The 15,509-nt window shown below is 53.1% G+C and overlaps 1 long non-coding RNA gene across 2 annotated transcripts; it reads right to left on the bottom strand.

Annotated features, from left to right (window-relative positions):
* Positions 1-8,442: 8,442 nt before the first annotated feature.
* Positions 8,443-14,861, bottom strand: LOC114234627 (uncharacterized). 2 transcript variants are annotated; one of them, XR_008557981.1, is made up of 5 exons: positions 14,309-14,376; positions 13,349-13,488; positions 10,587-10,672; positions 9,187-9,412; positions 8,443-8,959 (listed from the first exon to the last, which is right to left on the bottom strand). It is a non-coding gene; the product is annotated as an uncharacterized LOC114234627 (long non-coding RNA). The 2 variants fall into 2 exon arrangements; XR_008557982.1 differs by lacking the exons at positions 13,349-13,488; positions 14,309-14,376 and adding an exon at positions 14,649-14,861.
* Between the last annotated feature and the right edge of the window lie 648 nt (positions 14,862-15,509).

Below are 15,509 nucleotides of genomic sequence, written 5' to 3'. Positions count from 1 at the left end.
CCCAGCGCACCACGGCCCACGTGCTGTGAGCGTTCAGGACGTGGGAGGGAGCATACTGGCCACAAGGCAGGAGCCGCCCCATGCCAGGTGGGCCTCATCAGCTAACCTGGCAAAGACATCATGCCAGACACTCTTGATAGAGCTTTTCAGGTTCATTTTATGAAAAAGAACAGAAATGACTCTCAGGGCTGTTCAGGGACTCCAGAAAACATGATTCCAGGCCCACTTGCCCTCATGAATTCCCCTCTCCCCTCTGCACCTCAGCTCCACACCCCTGGCCTTTGCTTCAGTCCCACCTCACACTGCAGCACGCCCTTCTCCTCACCTTGGCCTCCCTGAATCTGGACAAAAGTACTGTTTGACCTGAGCGTGGTTCTGCTTTTCAGATGACGTGTCATAGCTCTTGGTCTTGCTGAGGCCAGAGCCCTTCAGGATGAGATGGAGGGGCGCTCGCTCAGTCAAGGTCTGAGACCAGGCCCTGGGAGCAGGGGGCTGGGGTCTGCGGCTCTGACAGCTCCTGTCTGCACTTCAGTGCCGGCACTGGGAACCTCTCTGCTGCAGGAAAAGGACGGGATGTAGCCGTCTGGAAGGAGTAACTGACGCTTCTCCCTGCTGCCGTCTGGTGACCTCCCGGGGCCCCCGGGGCCTTGCGAAGTGACTCGGATCAAGGTGGTGCCTCCCTTAACTACGCTGCACTTAACCGTGTCCCGTCTGCACCCCGTCACCTTCCAGAAGCTGCTCCCAGAAGGCTCGGCTGGAGAAGCTGGGTGATGGTCAGCTTGGTGATGGAGGCGGAGATCCTGGTGATCGACCAATCATGGATTGGTCTGCACACGGGCCTCAGGACCTATTCAGATCTCACCACCACCATGACACTCTCCTGAACAACTCACGTGACCACTTCTCTCCTCGGAATGGAAAGGCCTCCCCGCATGCTGCGCTTGGCCGTGCCCTTCAACAGCCACAGCAAACACTCGGCAGTGCTTGCCACGTGCCATGCCCTGTGCTGTTATAAACCCGCTTGGCCCCACGGCCAGTCTATGGGAAATCCTTTGGCTCTACCTTCAAAGTGGACCCAGAAGTCAGTCATTCGTCACCGCTTTACTGCTGTCACTCACCCTCTGTCACTGTCACCCAGCTCTCAGATGCCCAGGATCCTGCAGCAGCGTCCCACCCGCTCTATCCCCCTGGCCCCCCGCCGGCCCCCCCACCCCCTGCGGTCTGTTTTCAGTGTGTGAACCTGGAAACAGCTCAGCTTCTCGATCCACTCATAGTAGAAGCCAAGTCTGTATTAAGATTTGTACGTGAAACTGTTTTTAATGAAGCATTGTTATATCTTATTATTTATAGTTTTATATTATGAGAATTTTTTTAGAATGGCTGTGATGTGGGTATATGTGAATATAACTGGTTCCCAAAGAAGATTAGAGGGTAATCTTCATTAACTCCCAATTCCTTTTTCCTCGTACAACTCAACACCTCTTTGTGGACTGAAGTCATTAATAAATGAACGTGTGCGGATAAAAAAAAAAAAGGCACGTTTTAATGAGGGGCCGAGACAGTACGCATCCCCACCTGCCCCACACGGGCGCTAACTGCTTCTCTAAGTTCTTTCAGGCCCATTAAAACCAGTGGCACTCCAGCTTCAGTTCATCTTTTCCGTCATCTCCCCGGGCCGCAGTGGAAGTCAATGTTTCTCCCCCACCAGCCCCCAGGGGCCCGGGAAGCAACAGGACTTGGGGACAACCTTAATGGGCTGCAGAGAAACGGGAGAACACAAAAGCCAGGTCCTGGAGGGCCTCTGGCCCACCGGAGCGGAGTCGCTGCCAGCTTCCTGGAGCTGTGCTCTGGAGTTAAATCCATAACACTCACCACCAGGTTGTAAATTTCAGGCCATAGTTCATTAACTCCAGAAGTTCCAAATGATACCCCCTGCTCGCCCAGTCAGTGCAGCTGAGAGCGTTCCCGGCATGTGATGATCCATCAACAATTGGATTCCAATATCCTTGCTTCATTAATAGAGTCACTCGGCCCCTCCTATGGAGCTGGGCATGGCTCTGCCTGCATGCCCGCGTGGCTGGGCTGCACCTGTGCCAGGCTGCAGGTTGAACCTCGGCTGCAGGCAGGCCCCGGGTCTCCAGTGACTGAAGTTAAACTTAAACACCTCCCGTGGGGCTGGGTGAGCTATAATGACAAGATTTCAGTGCGGGTTCAAGGCCGTGCATAACTTAGGGAACCCTGGGCAGCTTTAGGAATTGGCTTGTATCATCCCCTAAATGCATACCTGTGACCTATTCACCTTCAAGTTCATTTTCTACCGTCTAAGATGCCAGTCACTTGTCCTTCCCCTATACGTTGGCCAAGCAGTTGTCCTTCCCCAGGATGGACACGTTGTGCCACAGCAAAGAAGAGGTTTCGTAGGCTGAGTGACCCAGAGCAGCTGAAAGCATGGGGAGCCAGAGGTGGGAGTACAAGCCATGTTCAGGGACCAACATCCAGCTTGAACTTGGAAATGAGCCCAACCCAAAGCCAGAAGACAAACCAAGGAAGTGAGGCAGCAGAGAAGGCAGGGGGTTCTGAGCTGTTTGCTGTAAAGATCACTGAGATGTGCAGGCTCCTGGGCACAGAATACCAAGGCCTCTCCTTGCCATACCCACACCTCCTTTTTCCACCAGCGGACAGCCTGGGAAACAATAGGGTCTGCAATACGTGATGTTCAAAGCCTTCGTGAAATTCAAATGAGGCTTTTTCCTTAGCAACCCTTCCCTACTGGGAATGCATTTCTCCAGCTCCCAAAGTGTCTTGCCTTCTCACCCACTGAAAATACATATATTGTGGACCCCATAAGCCTCCATTGCCCATTAGCAGTACTAACATTTTTTTTGCCTCTTGTTAATAAATTGTTCCTCTCTTTGCACCGCAGAAAAACGATGAAGACAAAATTGGGGGGAATTATTTCCCAAGTATTATGTCTCTAACAATAGCAAACCCTGCACCTGAGAACTCTATTTTGCTTAATATGCTCTTTCTGCAAAGTGGGAAAATGTGACAGTGTAATAACCCAAAAAATCAGCGTGAAGGGCCTCATTCCCCAAAGTGTCCTCTGAGAAAACATACAAGTGTTTCCATCAAGAAGGAATTGTGTGCATTGAGAGGAGCTAAGTGCATAAAAAGGGGTCTGCCGTAAAGTGGGTCCCTGCTTCAGGATTAAATGTTTGGATTCTTTGCTTCACAATGGAAGCATCTATAGGAAGAATGGGTCTCCATTTCTTTCCTTAATGGGGATCTCACACACGGCCAGTGTGTGTCTCCTTCAGGATAAAAGGAAAAGTGGCTGGTTTAAACACAGAGAGGACCCGGTCAACAAAAACAGCGAAAATGCTGAGCAAAATCAGAATAGATTTAAGGACCGTGGACATGGGGGGGGGGGGGGGGGGGAGGGGAGCTTCCAGACACGCGTCCAGACGACATACAGCCAAGAGGTATTTTTGGAGATGGGTCCAAAGTGACCTTTGTAATTCAGTTCAAGTACCTGCCAGCATCAGACAGGAGGAATGGACTGACTCCTCAGCTCGGTGAATTCTGGAAAATACTTTTCTTCTCTCAATTTGTTAGCATTTCCCCCTTCATAGTTCCTAATGCCTCCTGACCATACTTTCGGACCACATCCAGTCCTGGCATCAGCTGACCATGAGAGAGGAACGCTCACAGGATTGAGAGAGGTGGGGGTGCCACCTACAGTGGTCGGAAGATGATTTGCCCTGAGAGAAAGGTTGGATACGGGCCTGAAGAGACACAAACAAATCACAGACAGCTAGACCGTGCATGCATCACATCTGGAGTGGTGAAGGTCCCACTGTTGAGGCAGACACAGAATGGGGTGCAGATCCGGGCCAGGGGATTCAGGGCTCAGGAAGAACCTCTGTGCCAGGCAGGGTGCGCACATGGCCAGGCATGTGTCCTGTTCAGGGTGCCTTCATGTACCTTCAATGCACCAATGGCCCCACCTCTTCACCCTTTACCTGTGACTCTGCAGTTCCTCTCACCAAAGAGGCCAAATGTACTTCCTTGCTCGTTGACTTCCATTTCGGCCATCTGGCTGGTGGGACACGAGCCGGCATACTGGCCAAGGGCTCTGCTTTCTCCATTGTGCATTGTCATGGGAAGACCAGACACAGACCAGCCTGTTCGTCCGGAGGGGATGAGGGAACAGAGATGAACCGCCCCAGCTGTGCCCTTCCTACTCACTGCCCCGGCCACCCACACCTGCAGAGGGGCCTCCGGAGGGCTGCAGAACTGCCCAGCGGAGCTCAGCCAACCCTCAGGTGACCATCAGATTCACAAGAACATAAGGTTGCTTTTCAAGCACGGAGGTTTGGTGGGGTCTGTTACATGCATTTCATGGCAGCAGCTAACCGATACAGCTGCCCAGGTGAGGACGATGAGTGGGGGCCTAAATCCAGCTGCACTCTGCCCCACCTCCCCAGCTGGCTGGAGCTGTGTTGCCCTGAGTAAATGCCTCCATTTTAAAACTCACTCAAAAGTACCACGTGGGTCAGTGGAAATCCCTTTAGAAGGCAATGCTGTCTATCCCCCCTCTTCCTTCCCCCTTGACCCTGTCCCCCAGTCTAAAAGCCTCTCCTAGCTTTCCTTGGCCTCCTCATATCCATCTGGAATTTAGACTCTGACTTTCCAGCCTCATTCCTGCTAACACTATAGACTCTTTCACAGCGCCCGGCTGCAGCTCCTCCGTCAGCCTCCTGCCCTGGTCATCCCCACCCTTCACCCCTATTCCTTCCTGTGCAGGGGGCCCAAGGGTGCCTCTGCCAGTCCCCACAGCCTGGTCCCGCAGCTCCGGGGGCTGTGGCCGGGCTGGGCAGGCTCTGCCCCTCTGCTGGGCTGACTCCCTGCTGCGTGGCCAGCTCCCTGCACCCAGCAGGCAGCGTGTTCTACAGGCACAGCGGGTGCGGAGGGGCAGAGTGCCCGTGGAACTCCGGTGCCACCTGGGAGGAGAGGGGAGACAGCGTGCGTGCAGAACACAGGGCACGCAGAGGTCAGGGCACCGCCGAACCACACTAAGGCTGTCTGGGTTCTGGGCAGAAGCTGACTTTTAGCTGAGGGTCTCCGGGGAGGGTTCAAGGAAGAGGTGACTTTGAACCAGATCTTGAAGGATGGCAAGGCTTTACAGATGCAGCGGAAGGGTGGGCGGAGGGCAGGCGCCTCCCTCACAGTGGTGAGATCCCCGCAGAACCTCCAGAGACGCTGGGCAGGGGGCCACAGGCAGCGTCGCATGGGGGGATGGGGGTCTCCTTCCGAAACCTAATTTGTCAACTCCCCGGGCTCAGAGGAGAAAAACAGAAGCCAGTCTCGTTAGCTTTGAACGTCCACAGTCCCTTGCAACCGAGTGGCTGCTGCGACATAGACGCGGCCGGTGCAAATAGCGCCGGATGGGATTGCAGCTAATAGGGTTATTAATACCTGTCACATCCCAGGACGGCAGGAAAACGCGCAGGTTTTCTACTGTAGATTAAAACCAACCACCAGGGGCTTTCCCGAGCCTGGCAGACACGGCTTTCTCCTCAGACATCTTTCCTCCAGCCATGCACACTGGGATGGGGAGGGGGGAGGCGGGGGTTGTCCAGGGGAAGGATTGTCACACGGAAAACGCAAAAGCAGGAACAAACCTGCCTCAATTAGCCTCAGGCAAGAACATGGGTGTTTGAAGTTCACAGATAATCCCCAAACCGCACTTTAGCCGGCAGCCCCGGCCTCCCCTGGCCCAGGCAGCCGCGGAAGAACAGCCACCGTTGCCTGGGCTGCATGTCTTCTGCTCCTGGGAAGCGGCAGGCAAGGCCGGGAGCTGCGAGAGGAGGCCAGATGTGGGGTCTGGGTGTTCTGGGGCAGCTCCCTGGGGACAAGCTGGGGCCCCCTGTTCCCTCTGGGCCCCCTGTTCCCTCCAGCCAGTGACTGGAGCCTGGCCATCTCTAAGGGGCCAGGGGCCCTGAAGAAAGGACTCCAGCAGCAAATAGGTCAGGACAAAACCTTGCTGGGGTTCTCCTTAAACAAGACACAGCCGCTCACCTCACCTTTAACGGGCTCGGAAGAAGCACCAGGTGAGGGCACAAGCCCCCTCTTGTGGCACCTTGACCCCAGGGTGGCAGGGCGCTCAGGAGAGACTGTTCTCAGCATCGTCTGCTCCCCTCCCAGGTGGGGCCCAGTCTGGTCATAGTGGGAGGCCACGCATGCCCAACCGGGACTCTCGCTGGTGCGCCAGACACACACTCCTTACAAGTTCTCTGAGGTGTCTGCCCTGCAGGGTTAACCTGTCCAGAGCTCCAGGCGAGTCCTGGGGTAAATCTCATACACTCAATAGGGCAAGAGAAATAGGAAAATAAAACATGGGCTCACATGGTCCTTGTTCCCACAATCCCTCTGGCTCTGGCCCTCGAAGGGCCAAGTGAGCAGGAGAAGGCCCTGCCGTTGGTCACAGCAAGCACTCCCCTTGGACAGGGAGGCGTGGCTCTGCCTTTGTTTTCTGGGTTTTGCTTCTTTACCCTGTGCATTTTCAACTACTCCTGGGAGTCAAATTCTTCACCCCCTACAATTATGGTATCAATTGTATGCCCGTCATCCCCCCCTTCCCATTCATATGTTGAAGTCCTAACTCCCAATTTGACTGTGTAGATAGGGCCTTTAGGAAGGTAATTAGGTTGAATTAGGTCATAAAGAAGGGGCCCTAGCCCAATATAACAGGTGTCCTTCTAAGAAGAAGAGACAGCAGGAGTGGCCAGGCACAGAGGAAAGGCCAGGAGAGGGTGCAGTGGGGAGGGAGCCATCTGTTAGCCAAGCAGCGTACTCACCAGCCTCCAGCCTGCCAGCACCTGGATTTTGGACTTCCAGGCTCCAGAATGTGGAGGAAAACTGCTGTTGTTTGAGTCACCCAGTCTGTGGCTTCTGTATAGCCACCAAACAAACACACCTGCCTTAGCCTTCCTGCCCCTGGGCCCTAGTGCCTTACTGGAGAGCAGGGTGAGTCATTCCAGTTTTGGTAAGCACTACTAATTAGCCTGAAGGACAGAACTTCTGCATACTGGGTCTGAGGGCAGTGGCCAATGGCTAAGAATGTGGCTTTGAGTCGATGAGCTGGGCCTATGGGAAGGCTGATATTCCTCTGCATGCCCAAGGACCCTCCTCTGTGCAATGGGATGGTGATGGCACCATTGTCATAGTCAAAATTCAAATGAAACTAGCAGCACAGAATAGGCATGCAAGAAAAGATCTGTCGTGCTTCTTATGGTCCTATTGGCCCTTCCACTGAGATGCACCCAGTGTGACCTTGGGCCTGGTTTCTCCACATGCAAACAATGAAGATAGATGCTCTCCATCTTCCCAGTATGACGCGAGTTTGAAAAGAAGCAAAGATAAGAAAGAGGCAAGGAAGATAAATGCCTCAGAATCCAAGACTGCTTCTATCATCATCATCATCATCATCATCATCATCATCATCTCATCCTTGTCATCAGCGGCTCTTACACTACTCGCCTGTCTGAGTGATGACCCCCAGTCATGCCCTGCTGCTCCTGTGGCCGACGCACAGGCCTGGATCAGGCGGCGATCTGGTGATTGGCTGCCTGCTTCTGCGGCCACTTGCACACACAGTAGCCATTTCCCCAGCTTGCCTGCACCACGGGGCCATCAGCAGCACAAACAGCAGTGGCGGGAGGGCAGAGAAGATAGCTGAGTCACTCTTGCACCTGCACACCACCATCCCTGCCTACTGGTCCTGGTCCCCTGCCAACAGGGAGGGAATGCCCTTGCTTCTCTCCTTCGGATGATGTGAGTTAAATGAGGTGGGTGCAGGGGATGGCGGAGAGCATACAGAACGCAGCCACCACTCAAAGCTGCATTGTGGAGAACTGAGTGACAGGCTTGCCCTAGCCACCACCTGCCCTCTACCCACCTTTAGCAGGGCTCTGGGAAAAGGCAGTGCCCAGCAGCTGGCGGCCCTGAGACTGGTAGTGGGCAGTCAGCTGTTTGCAGCCCAGCTCTTCTCCCCCTTTCTGATCAGCCTTCTGCCCGTCCAGCAGCGGAGGCACCGTGCCAGCTCCAGGACCAGCTGACAGGGCTCTCGGGCTGGTGGGAGGGTCCAGAAGGTGAGGCTTTTGGGGATCCCAGCTACCCTGCAACCTTAAGAGATAGATCTGCACTGGCTTTGTCTCCAGCGGCTATTGACAGTCTACCAGAAACGGCAGGAGGCCCAGAGCAGAGGAAAGCAGGGCCTGCTGGGAGAATGAGCATTCTGGAAGGCATTCTCTGTGGCCAGGGTCCGCTCACCATCAAAGGCCTTCACACGTCCCTCCTCCTCTTCCCTGCCTCCTCTCAAAAAAACAGAAGGAAAGAAAAATAGTGAGAGGCACAATAAACTCAGCAGGTGACATGGGTATTAATCCCAGGATCCCCGCACATGGAACAATGTGCACGGCTGGTAAAGAAGCCCACGTGAGAGGTGTTATTTCTGAGATGGGACAAAGCACTGGATGCCAGCAGGAAGCGGGGCCTCACTGCCCTCCACCCTCTCCGCTGTTTACAGTAAAACCTCATCACAAGATGCCATTAGGCTTGGCAGTTACTGTAAAGGCCGCGGTCGCCGCTGACTTCCACAGCCCAGGAAATTGTGTTCAAGACAGAGTGGCTTCTGCAGAGAGACCCAACCCGCCCCTTGTTTCTCTTCAGAAAGAAGAAGGTGCCCCGGAGAGAGGTTAGCCGTGCCTGGGCTGCAGGCTCCCTCCCCCACGCTGTGGCTGCGAGGACCGTAATGAAGTCAGCAGGGCTGGTGGGAGCGATTCCAGAGCAAAATGAAAAGCAGTCTGGCCATTACAAGGAAGGCCAGGGAGCATCGTCCAACCTCTTCTGCCTTCTCAGCGGCCTTGATGGAGGGAGCGATAACCCGTCCTGGGATCTATAAGTAAAAAATGGACACAGGGCAGTTTGAGGTCTTCGGGGTAGGGAGGCAGCAGGATCTGCACTTGCCTGAACAATGGTGACAAGACACAGGACACACCTGCATTTGTCAGCCACCCACCCCACTTCCCACCTCCTTCCCCAAAGCAGATACAACCTCTGGATGGCAGCCACTGCGGGACTTGTTTAAAATTCTCTGTGATTAATGCATGGCATTTATCTTACTTTCATCTGAATGTTAGAAGGCAGGAAAGCTTTGGTGCCTCGCCCGACATCCTGAAGCACAGCCTTCTTCATCTCCGTGTCTCTGGTGACACGTGCAGGCTCTCACTGAACGCGGCTCAACGGATGGGGTCGCACATCTGAGCAGATGTGGGGAGGGTAGCGGGCTTTTAAAGCCCGGCTCCAGTCTTGGCTACGTAACTTGGAAGCATAGATCCAATTTCCTCTTCTGCAATTTGGGGATAATAATACATGCATTATGAGGCCACTGGGCAGATTAGACGAAATAGAGATGTTAAAGTGCTTGTCACAGTGTCTGACACATTAAAAAACTTGTTGAGTTGAATCTGAAGGGTGAAATATTGACCTCGCCATGCCCTCTAGAGAAATGCCCACACTTTGAACTGGGCCCTGTCAGCCACCACCTCCTCCCAGCATCTCAGAGCCCCTGTTTTCCATCTCCTTCTGCCCACTCCCCAGCTGATGTGTGCTTGGGAAAGCTACTGAATGTTAACATCATCTTAAATCAAACATCATTATGAAAGTAAACCTACTGAAAAAATAATATAACTCATTCCAAGGCCAGATGTAAATGGTTTTTAGAGTTTCCATTATTTTACCTTACCCAAGCCCAAGAGAGACTGGGAAGGTAACCTCCATTCAGATCACCAAGAACTGACCGTACTTCTGGATGGTTTGCTTGCTCTGGATTCTGAGCAGAGACCCTCAGCCTGATCCCAGAGCAAATATGCCCTTCACATCCCAAGGGGCTCAGGTCACTCAAGTTAGAGATGGTAAGTGGGAAGTTGATCCAAATGCCGGTGTGAGACTGTGGCTGCTAATGGCTACCCTCAAGCAGTAGAGAGGTCGCATGTTCTGGAAGCTTCTGAAGTGATTTGCCTGGCTCCGTGAATTTGCTGAAGCCTATGTGCAGGCTTCCCTCTGCCCCAGATAGACAAACAGGGGAAGACTAGCATACTGCTCATCAATGGCTGGGCCTCTCTGTACCTTGTATCAGTTTTTGCGCTCTAGATGTCAAGTCTTGATTACTCTCTTATCCAATGGGGACTAGTTCCAGAAGCCACATTTCCTACTGATGATCCAGGGGTGGCTGCTTTCCTTGCCTGAGCCAGGGTCCCAGCAGCTCTTTCCTGCAAGCCTGTACCCTCTACCTCCAGTCCTGCCCGGGGACTCCTGCAGATGGTCAGCCAGAACCTGCACTAGCCACCCTGGCCCTGACTCTCAGCTTTGCTCTTGGGTGATACCACTCGTGGATTGTAAACTCCCGAAAGGCAGATTGTCCAACGCATTCGTTGATATACCCCATGTGACAAGGGTGCTAGAATATTGTCTGGCATTTATGAAGTAGGCCTTCATAAATATTTATTGATTGGATGTCTTACCTGTCTCTTTCCCTGAACTCCTGCTTTCTCCCAGTCTTTGAACACGGGCTCTTGTGTTCCCTGGGACGCCCAGTCTCTGCTTTCTCCTGAAGAAGGTGTATGGTATAGTTGAAAGTTCAAGGACTTCACAGTCAAACAAATCTATATTTAAATCTCAACTATGCGACCATAAGTTATATAGATCTGGATAAGCTGTTTAATTTTTGTCAGCCTTCTTATCTCTATCTCTAAAATGAGTATAACAGCACTCACAAACTTGTTTAAAAGATTAAATGATGTGGTAAAGTCCCTAGAAGAATTCCTGGTACATATATCAGGTTCAGCAAATGTCATCCCCTTTCCACTTTCCCATACACAGAGATGCCCTCAGGAGTCAATGACAACTTACATAACATAACATTCCCTGCACATTTATGTTGCCTAATAAACGGCATGAAGAAAGCATTCAACAAGTCCCATGATGTGCCCGGCACCCTGCCAGGTGCGGGGGTATGAGGATGAAAGACATAGGCACTACTCCCCAAGATCTCATGGTCTGGAGAGGGGAGGAGACAATTTAGCAGATACTTGTATAAAATTAGGTAAAGGTGGCAATAAGTAAATAAATAAATATGGCCTTGGGGGCCCTGAGGAGGGTACCTATCTTTGGCTATCTACCTGTGCATCAATTCTTGTACTGGGTCAGCCAGCCAGCACCTACCCCTGACTATGGAAATGATGCCAATGCTTGGCAATAATTGGCGCTATTGGGGTTCAAGATTAACGAATAGGTCATAGAACTGTAGACTAATAGCATATGGAGTTTCCCGGAAACCCTCGCACCATTCCAGTGCGTCGCTGTCCTTCTTCCCACCACCGTCCCTAGCTTTTCTGCAGCGGTTGGCATTGCTGCCAACTCCTCTCTTCCTTCACCCACTCCTGGGGTTGGCAGAAAGTTTAAAGAAAAAAATTATTTTGTGTGGAGAGGGAGAAGAAAGTAACCACGTACCTGTGTGCCAGGCACCCTGCGGGCACTTTGCATGTTTGCCCACTTATTTCTCACAGCAGTCCGTGAGCGATCAGTGCTGGTCCGACATGGAAACTGAGAGTATACAACTCTAATTTAAAGTTAGTTCCTGTTACAAAGTAAAACCCAAACAAAACCCTAGTCCGGGTGGTCGTCCAGTGGCCAAGGCCCTCAGTGAGGGGCTGGAATCCAACCTGCGCTCGGCTCACCAAGATGAGCCCCTGGGAGGGCCCCCATGAGGGAGGGGCATCTGTCCAGTGGCACCGGGCACAGCCTGCTGCCTTACCCACAGGCTGCCTCTGCCTTTCTCTTCCTCAGACAGAGATGCCCTCTGTGCCAGCAGCAGCCTCAGCTGGGAGCTGGACGAGCCCAACTCCAGAGTTCAAGTGCTCGCCTCCGTCCGCTTCACTTTACGGATGAGGACAGGGGCTACCACGCACCACACACTAAGGCATTGCCGGGCACCGGTGGTCAACACAACACTGCCCCTGAGAATGGCTGTGCCTGCTCAGCACACGAGAGACAAAGACTGGACGACTAAATGGGTTGCCCTAAGTCATGAATAAGTGCCAGATCGAGGAGGGGAACTCAGATTTCTTTGGCCCTGAAGCATAAATTCCTTCCTTTGGGCCGTGGGGCCTCAGGAGAGAGGGGAGGTATTTGCTCCTAACAGCACAGCTAGAATGAGAACCTGGCTGCTGGTTCCCAGCTCAAGGAGCAGCTGCTGTTGACTGGTTGGGGACCTGGTCATCTATCGGTACGTAACAAGCCTCCCAAGACATATAACTTAAAGCAAAAGCAATGATTTGGCTCAAAAACCTGCCACCTGGGCAGGGTGTGGTGGGGACGGTGGGTCTCTGACTCACGTGGCTTCCACAGGGACAGCTTGAGGGGGGCCGGAGGGGTCATTCCTAAGATGCCTGTCGCTGGGAGCTCGACTAGGACTGCCCCCCAGGGACATGGGCTCCTCCCCCGTGGACCCGCCACTGGACGGGCTCGGACTTCTTGGTGGCTGAGTTTTAGAAACAAATGTTCTTTAAAAAACCTGCAAGGTTTTTTCCAGCCCAGTCTCGAAAGTTCCAGGCTGTCATCTCTTCTACATTCTATTAGTCAAGAAAGTCACTGAGGCCGGCCCAGGTCCGAGGAGGAGCAGTAGACTGCACTCTCAATGGAAGGAGTAGAAAAAAACGTGTAGCAAAGTCTTTAATTCACCTCAGGGACCTTGCTTCTGGAGAGCTACCACGGACACTTTCCAAAATAGGCTTAACACACTGTTCCAGCCCCAAGCAGCCATGCCCACAGAGAGCCAGTGCCCAAGGGTGGGGGGTCTGGGGTGAAGACTGGCAAGCACCCCACCCTCACCTACAGGGGCTGTGACAGCCAGGAGTTGATTCTGAGCCCAAAGCTCTGGGCTCGTCACAGTCCTGGCCGCCCCTCACTGGCCGAAAAAAATCACCAGAGAGAATCAATCGGCGCAGCATCTGGGCTCCACGCACTCGCTGACTCCAGCCAGGCCCTCGGCCCCTCACTGTCACAGGGATAAATTTCCCTGGACACGCGTGCCAGGAAAGCCAGGGTCGGAAAATACTAATGAAGCCATCTGAGCACCGGGCTCTCTCGGGGCTTATCAGTATTTCCGTTCTAGTCACAAAAATAACATCCTGTAAAAGACTGATTAGTCACCAGATAATTGAGTTCTTAAATGTCAAAAACAATATCGTATGAATATTCAACAGATCATGCTACTGAAACTTACCTGTTCCATCAACAACGACTACCATTTCTCCCCCATTGTTCTTTCCCAGAGATTATGTTAATACGACTTTCCTGAGGTGATGAGTGTGGTTCTCCTTAAAACACACCAGGTATTGTCTTTCGGGTTCATTGCATAATGAGCTGGTTAAGGGGAGCCGGGTGGGAGTAGCTGGGTTTGCTTCTCTGCATGAACTTCACCTCCCGCGCAGAGGACGGAGTGGAATTCCTCCCAGCAATGGACCGCTCCAGAGCTCTGCTCTCTGTGAATGCTGCTTCTCCTTGCATTTAGTTATTTAGTTCCTGGTTGCTAGAGACCTGGGGGATGCAGTTTCCATGCAGCTTAAGTTTAAACAAGGACCAAGGTTCAATTTTTGTTGGAAGCTGGTGCATATCTTAATCCCACAGGAAGTTAGGGTCTGGTAGGCTAAATGTATTTGTGAGAACTTATCTATGTTTTTATGCACCCTCGCACACACACACCCTTCCGGTCCAGTGGGGGAGAGGGGGAGGGTGTATAGTTAGTTGTGGCTGGAAGGAATTTTCTCAGCCTGGAGTCCAACCTCCCCAGCAGGTCCACTTTCTGTTAGCCAGGCCTCGCAGGCAGCTGGGGCCAGGAGCAGCTTGGGGGTGGAGCGGGTGCTGGGGTCCTCTCGCAGGCCTGTCAGGGGCCTTGCTCTCGGCTACGCCAGGCACCAACTGCTCCTTCTGCCGGACACTGCCTGCTCTGAAGGCTGTTCTCGCTCTTCTCGCCAGAGCGTGAGCCCCTTTGAACAGAAGTCCTTCACTGCCAGCCTCAGCCCCGCCCAGCCCCACAGGACGGGAGTGTCCATGGATGATGTCTTTGACCTCTTCCTGGCTCTCTGGTTCAAGGACGTACAGTCATGCCTGTGATCCTGTACCTACCCCTGCTTCATCCTCAACACGTTCTGCCTGTCCTACTCTTGCCATCTACCCAGTGAACCTCAGGCTCTCGTGTTTCTGCTCTCCCTCTCCTTTCTTTCCCAGGGAAGCGTTCGCAGTCAGGCGTCACATGGCACGGATCAGTTCCGAGAAACACGTGGTCGGGCAATTGCATCACGCGGAACGTCACAGAGGGCACTTACACGGAGCTGCGTGGTCTGGCCTGCTGCACGCCTGGGCTGCACGGTACAGCCCGGCTCCTGGCACTAACCTGGCAGCGCGTCACTGTACTAAGTACTCACCAGGGTATCTGTGTTTCTAAACATAGCTGAACATAGGGAAGGGACAGTGAAAATGTGGCATAAAAGACAAAAAGCGTCACTCCTGTCTAGGGCACTTACCATGCCTGGAGCGCTCAGCACCAGAAGTCGCTGTGGGCGGGGCCGGGAGTGAGTGTGGGGTGGAGCCTCGCTGTGCACTACTGTGACGTCACAGACGCTGTCCCAGCTGCACTCCAGCGAGTTCTACATTTTTTTCTTCATAGCACATTAGCCTTAGCGAACTGTAACCTTTTCACTTTATAAACGTATTCACTTTTTTAAATGTCCATCTCTTTTGTAATAGCACGGCTTAAAACTCAAACACGTTTTACAGCTGTGCAAAAGTATTTTCTTTCTTTATATCCTTATTCTATAAGCCTTTTTCTATTCTTAAAATATTTTCCTTTTTAAACTTTGTGTTAAAAACTAAGGCGCACACACTAGCCCAGGCCTGCACCACGTCAGGACCGTCGATATCACGCCTTCCCTCCACAGCTTGTCCCAGGGAAGGCCTCCGGGCAGTGGCCCTCGGGGAGCCCCACTCCGGTAAGGAGGGCTTCTCCCGGACTGCGGCCAGGACCTGCCTGCGGCTCAGTGCGAGGAGGCGGCACTGTTTTCAGAAACACGTCCGCCGCACCTTGCCTGGTTTGCTTGTTTTTCCTCCTTGTAGATTTGCTTGTGAGCGGCAACTGCCCCGTGAACACTCCTCTCTGTAAATGAAAACCTTTCCGTGTTGGGGCCACGTTTCCAGCTCTTTAAGGAGCACGTGGAGGTCTGCAAAAGCTCCTGCTAACGCTTCCCTGGGAGTTTCCTGGGGGTCCTCTCCTGCCTGCAGTCTCCCCGCTCTGGTCTCTGCAGCCGTGCGTGGCTGTGCCAGCTCCGCCACTCCCCGTCCGTCCGTCCGTCCATCAGGAGCGGTGGCGAGGGCTCCTCGGTCGTCCT

Source organism: Eptesicus fuscus, chromosome 13, assembly GCF_027574615.1.
Source record: "Eptesicus fuscus isolate TK198812 chromosome 13, DD_ASM_mEF_20220401, whole genome shotgun sequence".
Taxonomy (NCBI): domain Eukaryota; kingdom Metazoa; phylum Chordata; class Mammalia; order Chiroptera; family Vespertilionidae; genus Eptesicus; species Eptesicus fuscus.
The sequence above is the reverse complement of the archived record's forward strand: the minus strand, read 5'-3'. Positions and strand labels throughout refer to the sequence as shown.